This window comes from Idiotropiscis lumnitzeri, unplaced genomic scaffold (genome assembly GCF_059441095.1).
Source record: "Idiotropiscis lumnitzeri isolate Australia: NSW breed Sydney's pygmy pipehorse unplaced genomic scaffold, RoL_Ilum_1.0 HiC_scaffold_57, whole genome shotgun sequence".
NCBI classification, from domain to species: domain Eukaryota; kingdom Metazoa; phylum Chordata; class Actinopteri; order Syngnathiformes; family Syngnathidae; genus Idiotropiscis; species Idiotropiscis lumnitzeri.
This window is the reverse complement of record NW_028283595.1, coordinates 119581-131538: the sequence shown is the minus strand read 5'-3', so window position 1 is coordinate 131538 and position 11958 is coordinate 119581.

The following is an 11958-nucleotide window of genomic DNA, read 5'->3' as shown; positions in this document are numbered from 1 at the left end:
TTTGCAATGAGAGGCATTATCTCATAAGGGAAATACTGGACAATCAAATTAATGACTTCCCAGGCTTCAGGATGCCTTTTTACACTCTATAAATGTGGAAATTTACATTGGAAACGTTTGGTTTAGCTGTTAATGAAGTTTCGTTTTTTTTAGTGCTGAAAATTCATTGTCTGCTGGCGCTGTACACTTTTTCTAAGTGTTGCAATATCTCATGAAGGAAATACTGGACAATCAAATTAATGACTTTCCAGGCTTCAGGATGCCTTTCTACACTATATAAAGGTGGAAATTTACATTGGAAACGTTTGGTTTAGCTGTTATAAAAGTTTGGTTTTTTAGTGCTGTAAATGCATTTTCAGCTCGCGCTGTACACATTTGCTATGAGAGGCATTATCTCATAAGGGAAATATTGGACAATCAAATTAATGACTGCCCAGGCTTCAGGATGTCTTTTTACACTATATAAAGGTGGAAATTTACATTGGAAACGTTTGGTTTAGCTGTTATAAAAGTTTGTTTTTTTAGTGCTGTAAATGCATTTTCAGCTCGCACTGTACACATTTGCTATGAGAGGCATTATCTCATAAGGGAAATATTGGACAATCAAATTAATGACTGCCCAGGCTTCAGGATGTCTTTTTACACTATATAAAGGTGGAAATTTACATTGGAAACGTTTACTTTAGCTGTTAATGAAGTTTCGTTTATTTAGTGCTGAAAATTCATTGTCTGCTGGCGCTGTACACTTTTTCTAAGTGTTGCAATATCTCATGAAGGAAATACTGGACAATCAAATTAATGACTTTCCAGGCTTCAGGATGCCTTTCTACACTATATAAAGGTGGAAATTTACATTGGAAACGTTTGGTTTAGCTGTTATAAAAGTTTGTTTTTTTAGTGCTGTAAATGCATTTTCAGCTCGCACTGTACACATTTGCTATGTGAGGCATTATCTCATAAGGGAAATACTGGACAATCAAATTAATGACTTCCCAGGCTTCAGGATGCCTTTTTACACTCTATAAATGTGGAAATTTACATTGGAAACGTTTGGTTTAGCTGTTAATGAAGTTTCGTTTTTTTTAGTGCTGAAAATTCATTGTCTGCTGGCGCTGTACACTTTTTCTAAGTGTTGCAATATCTCATGAAGGAAATACTGGACAATCAAATTAATGACTTTCCAGGCTTCAGGATGCCTTTCTACACTATATAAAGGTGGAAATTTACATTGGAAACGTTTGGTTTAGCTGTTATAAAAGTTTGGTTTTTTAGTGCTGTAAATGCATTTTCAGCTCGCGCTGTACACATTTGCTATGAGAGGCATTATCTCATAAGGGAAATATTGGACAATCAAATTAATGACTGCCCAGGCTTCAGGATGTCTTTTTACACTATATAAAGGTGGAAATTTACATTGGAAACGTTTGGTTTAGCTGTTATAAAAGTTTGTTTTTTTAGTGCTGTAAATGCATTTTCAGCTCGCACTGTACACATTTGCTATGAGAGGCATTATCTCATAAGGGAAATATTGGACAATCAAATTAATGACTGCCCAGGCTTCAGGATGTCTTTTTACACTATATAAAGGTGGAAATTTACATTGGAAACGTTTACTTTAGCTGTTAATGAAGTTTCGTTTATTTAGTGCTGAAAATTCATTGTCTGCTGGCGCTGTACACTTTTTCTAAGTGTTGCAATATCTCATGAAGGAAATACTGGACAATCAAATTAATGACTTTCCAGGCTTCAGGATGCCTTTCTACACTATATAAAGGTGGAAATTTACATTGGAAACGTTTCGTTTAGCTGTTATAAAAGTTTGTTTTTTTAGTGCTGTAAATGCATTTTCAGCTCGCACTGTACACATTTGCTATGTGAGGCATTATCTCATAAGGGAAATACTGGACAATCAAATTAATGACTTCCCAGGCTTCAGGATGCCTTTTTACACTCTATAAATGTGGAAATTTACATTGGAAACGTTTGGTTTAGCTGTTAATGAAGTTTCGTTTTTTTAGTGCTGAAAATTCATTGTCTGCTGGCGCTGTACACTTTTTCTAAGTGTTGCAATATCTCATGAAGGAAATACTGGACAATCAAATTAATGACTTTCCAGGCTTCAGGATGCCTTTCTACACTATATAAAGGTGGAAATTTATATTGGAAACGTTTGGTTTAGCTGTTATAAAAGTTTGGTTTTTTAGTGCTGAAAATGCATTTTCAGCTCGCACTGTACACATTTGCTATGTGAGGCATTATCTCATAAGGGAAATACTGGACAATCAAATTAATGACTTCCCAGGCTTCAGGATGCCTTTTTACACTCTATAAATGTGGAAATTTACATTGGAAACGTTTGGTTTAGCTGTTAATGAAGTTTCGTTTTTTTAGTGCTGAAAATTCATTGTCTGCTGGCGCTGTACACTTTTTCTAAGTGTTGCAATATCTCATGAAGGAAATACTTGACAATCAAATTAATGACTTTCCAGGCTTCAGGATGCCTTTCTACACTATATAAAGGTGGAAATTTACATTGGAAACGTTTGGTTTAGCTGTTATAAAAGTTTGTTTTTTTTAGTGCTGAAAATGCATTTTCAGCTCGCACTGTACACATTTGCTATGTGAGGCATTATCTCATAAGGGAAATACTGGATAATCAAATTAATGACTTTCCAGGCTTCAGGATGCCTTTCTACACTATATAAAGGTGGAAATTTACATTTGAAACGTTTGGTTTAGCTGTTATAAAAGTTTGGTTTTTTAGTGCTGTAAATGCATTTTCAGCTCGCGCTGTACACATTTGCTATGAGAGGCATTATCTCATAAGGGAAATATTGGACAATCAAATTAATGACTGCCCAGGCTTCAGGATGTCTTTTTACACTATATAAAGGTGGAAATTTACATTGGAAACGTTTGGTTTAGCTGTTATAAAAGTTTGGTTTTTTAGTGCTGAAAATGCATTTTCAGCTCGCACTGTACACATTTGCTATGTGAGGCATTATCTCATAAGGGAAATACTGGACAATCAAATTAATGACTTCCCAGGCTTCAGGATGCCTTTTTACACTCTATAAATGTGGAAATTTACATTGGAAACGTTTGGTTTAGCTGTTAATGAAGTTTCGTTTTTTTTAGTGCTGAAAATTCATTGTCTGCTGGCGCTGTACACTTTTTCTAAGTGTTGCAATATCTCATGAAGGAAATACTGGACAATCAAATTAATGACTTTCCAGGCTTCAGGATGCCTTTCTACACTATATAAAGGTGGAAATTTACATTGGAAACGTTTGGTTTAGCTGTTATAAAAGTTTGTTTTTTTAGTGCTGTAAATGCATTTTCAGCTCGCGCTGTACACATTTGCTATGAGAGGCATTATCTCATAAGGGAAATATTGGACAATCAAATTAATGACTGCCCAGGCTTCAGGATGTCTTTTTACACTATATAAAGGTGGAAATTTACATTGGAAACGTTTGGTTTAGCTGTTATAAAAGTTTGTTTTTTTAGTGCTGTAAATGCATTTTCAGCTCGCACTGTACACATTTGCTATGAGAGGCATTATCTCATAAGGGAAATATTGGACAATCAAATTAATGACTGCCCAGGCTTCAGGATGTCTTTTTACACTATATAAAGGTGGAAATTTACATTGGAAACGTTTACTTTAGCTGTTAATGAAGTTTCGTTTATTTAGTGCTGAAAATTCATTGTCTGCTGGCGCTGTACACTTTTTCTAAGTGTTGCAATATCTCATGAAGGAAATACTGGACAATCAAATTAATGACTTTCCAGGCTTCAGGATGCCTTTCTACACTATATAAAGGTGGAAATTTACATTGGAAACGTTTGGTTTAGCTGTTATAAAAGTTTGTTTTTTTAGTGTTGTAAATGCATTTTCAGCTCGCACTGTACACATTTGCTATGTGAGGCATTATCTCATAAGGGAAATACTGGACAATCAAATTAATGACTTCCCAGGCTTCAGGATGCCTTTTTACACTCTATAAATGTGGAAATTTACATTGGAAACGTTTGGTTTAGCTGTTAATGAAGTTTCGTTTTTTTTAGTGCTGAAAATTCATTGTCTGCTGGCGCTGTACACTTTTTCTAAGTGTTGCAATATCTCATGAAGGAAATACTGGACAATCAAATTAATGACTTTCCAGGCTTCAGGATGTCTTTTTACACTATATAAAGGTGGAAATTTACATTGGAAACGTTTGGTTTAGCTGTTAATGAAGTTTCGTTTTTTTAGTGCTGAAAATTCATTGTCTGCTGGCGCTGTACACTTTTTCTAAGTGTTGCAATATCTCATGAAGGAAATACTGGACAATCAAATTAATGACTTTCCAGGCTCCAGGATGCCTTTCTACACTATATAAAGGTGGAAATTTACATTGGAAACGTTTGGTTTAGCTGTTATAAAAGTTTGGTTTTTTAGTGCTGTAAATGCATTTTCAGCTCGCGCTGTACACATTTGCTATGAGAGGCATTATCTCATAAGGGAAATATTGGACAATCAAATTAATGACTGCCCAGGCTTCAGGATGTCTTTTTACACTATATAAAGGTGGAAATTTACATTGGAAACGTTTACTTTAGCTGTTAATGAAGTTTCGTTTATTTAGTGCTGAAAATTCATTGTCTGCTGGCGCTGTACACTTTTTCTAAGTGTTGCAATATCTCATGAAGGAAATACTGGACAATCAAATTAATGACTTTCCAGGCTTCAGGATGCCTTTCTACACTATATAAAGGTGGAAATTTACATTGGAAACGTTTGGTTTAGCTGTTATAAAAGTTTGGTTTTTTAGTGCTGTAAATGCATTTTCAGCTCGCGCTGTACACATTTGCTATGAGAGGCATTATCTCATAAGGGAAATATTGGACAATCAAATTAATGACTGCCCAGGCTTCAGGATGTCTTTTTACACTATATAAGGGTGGAAATTTACATTGGAAACGTTTAGTTTAGCTGTTAATGAAGTTTCGTTTTTTTAGTGCTGAAAATTCATTGTCTGCTGGCGCTGTACACTTTTTCTAAGTGTTGCAATATCTCATGAAGGAAATATTGGACAATCAAATTAATGACTTCCCAGGCTTCAGGATGCCTTTTTACACTCTATAAATGTGGAAATTTACATTGGAAACGTTTGGTTTAGCTGTTAATGAAGTTTCGTTTTTTTAGTGCTGAAAATTCATTGTCTGCTGGCGCTGTACACTTTTTCTAAGTGTTGCAATATCTCATGAAGGAAATACTTGACAATCAAATTAATGACTTTCCAGGCTTCAGGATGCCTTTCTACACTATATAAAGGTGGAAATTTACATTGGAAACGTTTGGTTTAGCTGTTATAAAAGTTTGTTTTTTTTAGTGCTGAAAATGCATTTTCAGCTCGCACTGTACACATTTGCTATGTGAGGCATTATCTCATAAGGGAAATACTGGATAATCAAATTAATGACTTTCCAGGCTTCAGGATGCCTTTCTACACTATATAAAGGTGGAAATTTACATTTGAAACGTTTGGTTTAGCTGTTATAAAAGTTTGGTTTTTTAGTGCTGTAAATGCATTTTCAGCTCGCGCTGTACACATTTGCTATGAGAGGCATTATCTCATAAGGGAAATATTGGACAATCAAATTAATGACTGCCCAGGCTTCAGGATGTCTTTTTACACTATATAAAGGTGGAAATTTACATTGGAAACGTTTGGTTTAGCTGTTATAAAAGTTTGGTTTTTTAGTGCTGAAAATGCATTTTCAGCTCGCACTGTACACATTTGCTATGTGAGGCATTATCTCATAAGGGAAATACTGGACAATCAAATTAATGACTTCCCAGGCTTCAGGATGCCTTTTTACACTCTATAAATGTGGAAATTTACATTGGAAACGTTTGGTTTAGCTGTTAATGAAGTTTCGTTTTTTTAGTGCTGAAAATTCATTGTCTGCTGGCGCTGTACACTTTTTCTAAGTGTTGCAATATCTCATGAAGGAAATACTGGACAATCAAATTAATGACTTTCCAGGCTTCAGGATGCCTTTCTACACTATATAAAGTTGGAAATTTACATTGGAAACGTTTGGTTTAGCTGTTAATGAAGTTTCGTTTTTTTTAGTGCTGAAAATTCATTGTCTGCTGGCGCTGTACACTTTTTCTAAGTGTTGCAATATCTCATGAAGGAAATACTGGACAATCAAATTAATGACTTTCCAGGCTTCAGGATGCCTTTCTACACTATATAAAGGTGGAAATTTACATTGGAAACGTTTGGTTTAGCTGTTATAAAAGTTTGTTTTTTTAGTGCTGTAAATGCATTTTCAGCTCGCGCTGTACACATTTGCTATGAGAGGCATTATCTCATAAGGGAAATATTGGACAATCAAATTAATGACTGCCCAGGCTTCAGGATGTCTTTTTACACTATATAAAGGTGGAAATTTACATTGGAAACGTTTGGTTTAGCTGTTATAAAAGTTTGTTTTTTTAGTGCTGTAAATGCATTTTCAGCTCGCACTGTACACATTTGCTATGAGAGGCATTATCTCATAAGGGAAATATTGGACAATCAAATTAATGACTGCCCAGGCTTCAGGATGTCTTTTTACACTATATAAAGGTGGAAATTTACATTGGAAACGTTTACTTTAGCTGTTAATGAAGTTTCGTTTATTTAGTGCTGAAAATTCATTGTCTGCTGGCGCTGTACACTTTTTCTAAGTGTTGCAATATCTCATGAAGGAAATACTGGACAATCAAATTAATGACTTTCCAGGCTTCAGGATGCCTTTCTACACTATATAAAGGTGGAAATTTACATTGGAAACGTTTGGTTTAGCTGTTATAAAAGTTTGTTTTTTTAGTGTTGTAAATGCATTTTCAGCTCGCACTGTACACATTTGCTATGTGAGGCATTATCTCATAAGGGAAATACTGGACAATCAAATTAATGACTTCCCAGGCTTCAGGATGCCTTTTTACACTCTATAAATGTGGAAATTTACATTGGAAACGTTTGGTTTAGCTGTTAATGAAGTTTCGTTTTTTTTAGTGCTGAAAATTCATTGTCTGCTGGCGCTGTACACTTTTTCTAAGTGTTGCAATATCTCATGAAGGAAATACTGGACAATCAAATTAATGACTTTCCAGGCTTCAGGATGCCTTTCTACACTATATAAAGGTGGAAATTTACATTGGAAACGTTTGGTTTAGCTGTTATAAAAGTTTGGTTTTTTAGTGCTGTAAATGCATTTTCAGCTCGCACTGTACACATTTGCTATGAGAGGCATTATCTCATAAGGGAAATATTGGACAATCAAATTAATGACTGCCCAGGCTTCAGGATGTCTTTTTACACTATATAAAGGTGGAAATTTACATTGGAAACGTTTGGTTTAGCTGTTATAAAAGTTTGTTTTTTTAGTGCTGTAAATGCATTTTCAGCTCGCACTGTACACATTTGCTATGAGAGGCATTATCTCATAAGGGAAATACTGGACAATCAAATTAATGACTTCCCAGGCTTCAGGATGCCTTTTTACACTCTATAAATGTGGAAATTTACATTGGAAACGTTTGGTTTAGCTGTTAATGAAGTTTCGTTTTTTTAGTGCTGAAAATTCATTGTCTGCTGGCGCTGTACACTTTTTCTAAGTGTTGCAATATCTCATGAAGGAAATACTGGACAATCAAATTAATGACTTTCCAGGCTCCAGGATGCCTTTCTACACTATATAAAGGTGGAAATTTACATTGGAAACGTTTGGTTTAGCTGTTATAAAAGTTTGGTTTTTTAGTGCTGTAAATGCATTTTCAGCTCGCGCTGTACACATTTGCTATGAGAGGCATTATCTCATAAGGGAAATATTGGACAATCAAATTAATGACTGCCCAGGCTTCAGGATGTCTTTTTACACTATATAAAGGTGGAAATTTACATTGGAAACGTTTACTTTAGCTGTTAATGAAGTTTCGTTTATTTAGTGCTGAAAATTCATTGTCTGCTGGCGCTGTACACTTTTTCTAAGTGTTGCAATATCTCATGAAGGAAATACTGTACAATCAAATTAATGACTTTCCAGGCTTCAGGATGCCTTTCTACACTATATAAAGGTGGGAATTTACATTGGAAACGTTTGGTTTAGCTGTTATAAAAGTTTGGTTTTTTAGTGCTGTAAATGCATTTTCAGCTCGCGCTGTACACATTTGCTATGAGAGGCATTATCTCACAAGGGAAATATTGGACAATCAAATTAATGACTGCCCAGGCTTCAGGATGTCTTTTTACACTATATAAGGGTGGAAATTTACATTGGAAACGTTTAGTTTAGCTGTTAATGAAGTTTCGTTTTTTTAGTGCTGAAAATTCATTGTCTGCTGGCGCTGTACACTTTTTCTAAGTGTTGCAATATCTCATGAAGGAAATATTGGACAATCAAATTAATGACTTCCCAGGCTTCAGGATGCCTTTTTACACTCTATAAATGTGGAAATTTACATTGGAAACGTTTGGTTTAGCTGTTAATGAAGTTTCGTTTTTTTAGTGCTGAAAATTCATTGTCTGCTGGCGCTGTACACTTTTTCTAAGTGTTGCAATATCTCATGAAGGAAATACTTGACAATCAAATTAATGACTTTCCAGGCTTCAGGATGCCTTTCTACACTATATAAAGGTGGAAATTTACATTGGAAACGTTTGGTTTAGCTGTTATAAAAGTTTGTTTTTTTTAGTGCTGAAAATGCATTTTCAGCTCGCACTGTACACATTTGCTATGTGAGGCATTATCTCATAAGGGAAATACTGGATAATCAAATTAATGACTTTCCAGGCTTCAGGATGCCTTTCTACACTATATAAAGGTGGAAATTTACATTTGAAACGTTTGGTTTAGCTGTTATAAAAGTTTGGTTTTTTAGTGCTGTAAATGCATTTTCAGCTCGCGCTGTACACATTTGCTATGAGAGGCATTATCTCATAAGGGAAATATTGGACAATCAAATTAATGACTGCCCAGGCTTCAGGATGTCTTTTTACACTATATAAAGGTGGAAATTTACATTGGAAACGTTTGGTTTAGCTGTTATAAAAGTTTGGTTTTTTAGTGCTGAAAATGCATTTTCAGCTCGCACTGTACACATTTGCTATGTGAGGCATTATCTCATAAGGGAAATACTGGACAATCAAATTAATGACTTCCCAGGCTTCAGGATGCCTTTTTACACTCTATAAATGTGGAAATTTACATTGGAAACGTTTGGTTTAGCTGTTAATGAAGTTTCGTTTTTTTAGTGCTGAAAATTCATTGTCTGCTGGCGCTGTACACTTTTTCTAAGTGTTGCAATATCTCATGAAGGAAATACTGGACAATCAAATTAATGACTTTCCAGGCTTCAGGATGCCTTTCTACACTATATAAAGTTGGAAATTTACATTGGAAACGTTTGGTTTAGCTGTTAATGAAGTTTCGTTTTTTTTAGTGCTGAAAATTCATTGTCTGCTGGCGCTGTACACTTTTTCTAAGTGTTGCAATATCTCATGAAGGAAATACTGGACAATCAAATTAATGACTTTCCAGGCTTCAGGATGCCTTTCTACACTATATAAAGGTGGAAATTTACATTGGAAACGTTTGGTTTAGCTGTTATAAAAGTTTGTTTTTTTAGTGCTGTAAATGCATTTTCAGCTCGCGCTGTACACATTTGCTATGAGAGGCATTATCTCATAAGGGAAATATTGGACAATCAAATTAATGACTGCCCAGGCTTCAGGATGTCTTTTTACACTATATAAAGGTGGAAATTTACATTGGAAACGTTTGGTTTAGCTGTTATAAAAGTTTGTTTTTTTAGTGCTGTAAATGCATTTTCAGCTCGCACTGTACACATTTGCTATGAGAGGCATTATCTCATAAGGGAAATATTGGACAATCAAATTAATGACTGCCCAGGCTTCAGGATGTCTTTTTACACTATATAAAGGTGGAAATTTACATTGGAAACGTTTACTTTAGCTGTTAATGAAGTTTCGTTTATTTAGTGCTGAAAATTCATTGTCTGCTGGCGCTGTACACTTTTTCTAAGTGTTGCAATATCTCATGAAGGAAATACTGGACAATCAAATTAATGACTTTCCAGGCTTCAGGATGCCTTTCTACACTATATAAAGGTGGAAATTTACATTGGAAACGTTTGGTTTAGCTGTTATAAAAGTTTGTTTTTTTAGTGCTGTAAATGCATTTTCAGCTCGCACTGTACACATTTGCTATGTGAGGCATTATCTCATAAGGGAAATACTGGACAATCAAATTAATGACTTCCCAGGCTTCAGGATGCCTTTTTACACTCTATAAATGTGGAAATTTACATTGGAAACGTTTGGTTTAGCTGTTAATGAAGTTTCGTTTTTTTTAGTGCTGAAAATTCATTGTCTGCTGGCGCTGTACACTTTTTCTAAGTGTTGCAATATCTCATGAAGGAAATACTGGACAATCAAATTAATGACTTTCCAGGCTTCAGGATGCCTTTCTACACTATATAAAGGTGGAAATTTACATTGGAAACGTTTGGTTTAGCTGTTATAAAAGTTTGGTTTTTTAGTGCTGTAAATGCATTTTCAGCTCGCACTGTACACATTTGCTATGAGAGGCATTATCTCATAAGGGAAATATTGGACAATCAAATTAATGACTGCCCAGGCTTCAGGATGTCTTTTTACACTATATAAAGGTGGAAATTTACATTGGAAACGTTTGGTTTAGCTGTTATAAAAGTTTGTTTTTTTAGTGCTGTAAATGCATTTTCAGCTCGCACTGTACACATTTGCTATGAGAGGCATTATCTCATAAGGGAAATACTGGACAATCAAATTAATGACTTCCCAGGCTTCAGGATGCCTTTTTACACTCTATAAATGTGGAAATTTACATTGGAAACGTTTGGTTTAGCTGTTAATGAAGTTTCGTTTTTTTAGTGCTGAAAATTCATTGTCTGCTGGCGCTGTACACTTTTTCTAAGTGTTGCAATATCTCATGAAGGAAATACTGGACAATCAAATTAATGACTTCCCAGGCTTCAGGATGCCTTTTTACACTCTATAAAGGTGGAAATTTACATTGGAAACGTTTGGTTTAGCTGTTAATGAAGTTTCGTTTTTTTTAGTGCTGAAAATTCATTGTCTGCTGGCGCTGTACACTTTTTCTAAGTTTTGCAATATCTCATGTAGGAAATACTGGACAATCAAATTAATGACTTTCCAGGCTTCAGGATGCCTTTCTACACTATATAAAGGTGGAAATTTACATTGGAAACGTTTAGTTTAGCTGTTATAAAAGTTTGTTTTTTTAGTGCTGTAAATGCATTTTCAGCTCGCGCTGTACACATTTGCTATGAGAGGCATTATCTCATAAGGGAAATATTGGACAATCAAATTAATGACTGCCCAGGCTTCAGGATGTCTTTTTACACTATATAAAGGTGGAAATTTACATTGGAAACGTTTGGTTTAGCTGTTATAAAAGTTTGTTTTTTTAGTGCTGTAAATGCATTTTCAGCTCGCACTGTACACATTTGCTATGAGAGGCATTATCTCATAAGGGAAATATTGGACAATCAAATTAATGACTGCCCAGGCTTCAGGATGTCTTTTTACACTATATAAAGGTGGAAATTTACATTGGAAACGTTTACTTTAGCTGTTAATGAAGTTTCGTTTATTTAGTGCTGAAAATTCATTGTCTGCTGGCGCTGTACACTTTTTCTAAGTGTTGCAATATCTCATGAAGGAAATACTGGACAATCAAATTAATGACTTTCCAGGCTTCAGGATGCCTTTCTACACTATATAAAGGTGGAAATTTACATTGGAAACGTTTGGTTTAGCTGTTATAAAAGTTTGTTTTTTTAGTGCTGTAAATGCATTTTCAGCTCGCACTGTACACATTTGCTATGTGAGG